We start from the raw sequence: 4701 nt of genomic DNA on the forward strand, positions 1-4701 counted from the left end.
TACCGAGGTTAGCTAGCCAGCTATTTGTCGTCCTTAACGTAGGAGATACTGCTAGCTAGCTAGCCAACAGCTAGCCAACGTCTATCGAATAGAACTTCAACTACCCGGTCAACATTCCGCTTCGCTCCACAGGTAGTATCACATTTTCATTTCACTTCATTACAGTACAACGGTTTGATTTGTTTGATCGTAGCTAGCTAGCTACATAGCCTTCTTTGTTTCAAAGACAATTGTGTAGTCTAGAGCGATTTTCTAGGTTAGCTAGCCAGCTATTGTCGTTCTTTTAACGTAACGTAACGTAATCAACACTGCTAGCTAGCCAGCTAGCCCCGAATAGCAGCACTGTAGAAACTATTACACTCAACGGAACGACTTGATTAGTGTAGTGTCAACAACGCAGCCACTGCCAGCTAGCCTACAAAGTCAACAACGCAGCCACTGCCAGCTAGCCTACTCCAGCAGTACTGTATCATTTCAATCATTTTAGTCAATAAGATTCTTGCTACGTAAGCTTAACTTTCTGAACATTCGAGACGTGTAGTCCACTTGTCATTCCAATCTCCTTTGCATTAGCGTAGCCTCTTCTGTAGCCTGTCAACTATGTGTCTATCTATCCCTGTTCTCTCCTCTCTGCACAGACCATACAAACGCTCCACACCGCGTGGCCGCGGCCACCTAATCTGGTGGTCCCAGCGCGCACGACCCACGTGGAGTTCCAGGTCTCCGGTAGCCTCTGGAACTGCCGATCTGCGGCCAACAAGGCAGAGTTCATCTCAGCCTATGCCTCCCTCCAGTCCCTCGACTTCTTGGCACTGACGGAAACATTGATCACCACAGATAACACTGCTACTCCTACTGCTCTCTCTTCGTATGCCCACGTGTTCTCGCACACCCCGAGAGCTTCTGGTCAGCGGGGTGGTGGCACCGGGATCCTCATCTCTCCAAAGTGGTCATTCTCTCTTTCTCCCCTTACCCATCTGTCTATCGCCTCCTTTGAATTCCATGCTGTCACAGTTACCAGCCCTTTCAAGCTTAACATCCTTATCATTTATCGCCCTCCAGGTTCCCTCGGAGAGTTCATCAATGAGCTTGATGCCTTGATAAGCTCCTTTCCTGAAGACGGCTCACCTCTCACAGTCCTGGGCGACTTTAACCTCCCCACGTCTACCTTTGACTCATTCCTCTCTGCCTCCTTCTTTCCACTCCTCTCCTCTTTTGACCTCACCCTCTCACCTTCCCCCCTACTCACAAGGCAGGCAATACGCTCGACCTCATCTTTACTAGATGCTGTTCTTCCACTAACCTCATTGCAACTCCCCTCCAAGTCTCCGACCACTACCTTGTATCCTTTTCCCTCTCGCTCTCATCCAACACTTCCCACACTGCCCCTACTCGGATGGTATCGCGCCGTCCCAACCTTCGCTCTTGATCCCCCGCTACTCTCTCCTCTTCCATCCTATCATCTCTTCCCTCTGCTCAAACCTTCTCCAACCTATCTCCTGATTCTGCCTCCTCAACCCTCCTCTCTTCCCTTTCTGCATCCTTTGACTCTCTATGTCCCCTATCCTCCAGGCCGGCTCGGTCCTCCCTCCCTCTCCGTGGCTTGACGACTCATTGTGAGCTCACAGAACAGGGCTCCGGGCAGCCGAGCGGAAATGGAGGAAAACTCGCCTCCCTGCGGACCTGGCATCCTTTCACTCCCTCCTCTCTACATTTTCCTCCTCTGTCTCTGCTGCTAAAGCCACTTTCTACCACTCTAAATTCCAAGCATCTGCCTCTAACCCTAGGAAGCTCTTTGCCACCTTCTCCTCCCTCCTGAATCCTCCTCCCCCCCCCCCCCTCCTCCCCTCTCTGCAGATGACTTCGTCAACCATTTTGAAAAGAAGGTCGACGACATCCGATCCTCGTTTGCTAAGTCAAACGACACCGCTGGTTCTGCTCACACTGCCCTACCCTGTGCTCTGACCTCTTTCTCCCCTCTCTCTCCAGATGAAATCTCGCTTCTTGTGACGGCCGGCCGCCCAACAACCTGCCCGCTTGACCCTATCCCCTCCTCTCTTCTCCAGACCATTTCCGGAGACCTTCTCCCTTACCTCACCTCACTCATCAACTCATCCCTGACCGCTGGCTACGTCCCTTCCGTCTTCAAGAGAGCGAGAGTTGCACCCCTTCTGAAAAAACCTACACTCGATCCCTCCGATGTCAACAACTACAGACCAGTATCCCTTCTTTCTTTTCTCTCCAAAACTCTTGAACGTGCCGTCCTTGGCCAGCTCTCCCGCTATCTCTCTCAGAATGACCTTCTCGATCCAAATCAGTCAGGTTTCAAGACTAGTCATTCAACTGAGACTGCTCTTCTCTGTATCACGGAGGCGCTCCGCACTGCTAAAGCTAACTCTCTCTCCTCTGCTCTCATCCTTCTAGACCTATCGGCTGCCTTCGATACTGTGAACCATCAGATCCTCCTCTCCACCCTCTCCGAGTAGGGCATCTCCGGCGCGGCCCACGCTTGGATTGCGTCCTACCTGACAGGTCACTCCTACCAGGTGGCGTGGCGAGAATCTGTCTCCTCACCACGCTCTCTCACCACTGGTGTCCCCCAGGGCTCTGTTCTAGGCCCTCTCCTATTCTCGCTATACACCAAGTCACTTGGCTCTGTCATAACCTCACATGGTCTCTCCTATCATTGCTATGCAGACGACACACAATTAATCTTCTCCTTTCCCCCTTCTGATGACCAGGTGGCGAATCGCATCTCTGCATGTCTGGCAGACATATCAGTGTGGATGACGGATCACCACCTCAAGCTGAACCTCGGCAAGACGGAGCTGCTCTTCCTCCCGGGGAAGGACTGCCCGTTCCATGATCTCGCCATCACGGTTGACAACTCCATTGTGTCCTCCTCCCAGAGCGCTAAGAACCTTGGCGTGATCCTGGACAACACCCTGTCGTTCTCAACTAACATCAAGGCGGTGGCCCGTTCCTGTAGGTTCATGCTCTACAACATCCGCAGAGTACGACCCTGCCTCACACAGGAAGCGGCGCAGGTCCTAATCCAGGCACTTGTCATCTCCCGTCTGGATTACTGCAACTCGCTGTTGGCTGGGCTCCCTGCCTGTGCCATTAAACCCCTACAACTCATCCAGAACGCCGCAGCCCGTCTGGTGTTCAACCTTCCCAAGTTCTCTCACGTCACCCCGCTCCTCCGCTCTCGCCACTGGCTTCCAGTTGAAGCTCGCATCCGCTACAAGACCATGGTGCTTGCCTACGGAGCTGTGAGGGGAACGGCACCGCAGTACCTCCAGGCTCTGATCAGGCCCTACACCCAAACAAGGACACTGCGTTCATCCACCTCTGGCCTGCTCGCCTCCCTACCACTGAGGAAGTACAGTTCCCGCTCAGCCCAGTCAAAACTGTTCGCTGCTCTGGCCCCCCAATGGTGGAACAAACTCCCTCACGACGCCAGGACAGCGGAGTCAATCACCACCTTCCGGAGACACCTGAAACCCCACCTCTTTAAGGAATACCTAGGATAGGATAAAGTAATCCTTCTCACCCCCCCTTAAATGATTTAGATGCACTATTGTAAAGTGGCTGTTCCACCGGATGTCATAAGGTGAATTCACCAATTTATAAGTCGCTCTGGATAAGAGCGTCTGCCAAATGACTTAAATGTAAATGTAAATGTAGTCTAGCAATAGATACTGTTGTTTTGTCTGTATGGCATCATTGAATAAGATTATCAATGGTTAGTTAGGTAACTAGGATATATCAGTCAACTAACCATTTTAAAGTAACAGCAGGTCATTAACAAGTCAATACACACTAAATCTTATGCAATTGAGAAATCTGACTTTATCGTGGCACTGTATGGGCAGCTATTAATCGATTAATAATTAATTCATATATAATAGATTCATAGAATGGAGTTAAAAGAGTTAAAAGGGTGAACTCCTACTTTGAAAGCACAGAAAGTATTGGCTATGCACTTAACCAATGGCAGGCATTCCACATTTAAACCCACCCACGCGTGAAAATCCACATTTCACATTTAGTTTTGTTTGGTTTTATATGCAAAAATGAAATACAAGCCACTTTCACGTTCCCGATTGCTCCCTTTTAACTCGGAAAAACAAACGATCAAAACATATATGGACAGTAATCTTACCCCAGGAATTTTGACATAATGTTGTCCATGACGTAAGCTAATTATCCGGAAAGCAGTAATGTATTAGTGTAAAAAAAACAAGGACAATGATTCAGCTCCAAACAGTTGTCCATTACAAGAAATGGTACCCTAGTTTATAGAAAGACCCACATGCACAGCAACACAGCAGCCCTAGGGGCAGAGAGTGGAGTGCTGCAACAGGGAGAGGGAGAAAGGCACATGAAAACAAGAAAAAGTGTGATTTATAATGATCTCACTTTGTTTGAGGACACTGCATACTGAATGAGGGACGGAGAGGGGGAAAAAGACAGGGAGAAGGAGAAAAAGAGCAATAAAAGCAAGATTTATATGGAGTTGGCCCTCTTCTGTCACCAGTGATCCCATAGGAGCTGGCAGACTCTCAGGTCTGGCTTCATCGTCATGGAGACGGAGACAGTGCTCCACTCTCCCTGGATGGGTGTAGGGCTAGGACTATAACCCCTGCACTCCTTTCCTGCACGAACCCAATCATATTTTACCCTCTCTGCCTGTGT

The sequence above is a fragment of the Oncorhynchus masou genome, chromosome 15, assembly GCF_036934945.1.
Source record: "Oncorhynchus masou masou isolate Uvic2021 chromosome 15, UVic_Omas_1.1, whole genome shotgun sequence".
NCBI lineage: Eukaryota > Metazoa > Chordata > Actinopteri > Salmoniformes > Salmonidae > Oncorhynchus > Oncorhynchus masou.